The sequence below is a fragment of the Plasmopara halstedii genome (assembly GCF_900000015.1).
Source record: "Plasmopara halstedii genome assembly, contig: Scaffold_3120, whole genome shotgun sequence".
Classification (NCBI taxonomy): domain Eukaryota; phylum Oomycota; class Peronosporomycetes; order Peronosporales; family Peronosporaceae; genus Plasmopara; species Plasmopara halstedii.
Window position 1 is genome coordinate 857357 of NW_020190023.1, and position 384 is coordinate 857740.

The following is a 384-nucleotide window of genomic DNA, read 5'->3' on the forward strand; positions in this document are numbered from 1 at the left end:
TTGATTCTTTGGAACCGGTCAGTCTTCATTGGCCATGACCTTAACGGGATCTGCTCGAAGGCTACGCTTCCCAATGAAGCACCCTAAAAAGGGAATATTTTCTGCGCCAAAGATGCACTTGTCTTTATTGGCGTACAGTGTGTTCGTGCGCATGCACTCGAGCACAGCTCTCTCTTAGATGGACGATGTGGTTCTCTTCATCTGTCCTCCCGTGCTCCGCACGACTATGAACGAAAATGTCGTCAAATAATGTCTGTGCATACGCCCTGTGGGGCCTGAACAACTGCGTCGCAAGACGATTAAATGTTGTTGGTGCATTTGACAGACCTTGGGGCATCACCAGCCACTCCCAGAGCATGCCGCTCGGAGTGCTTACCGCTGTCA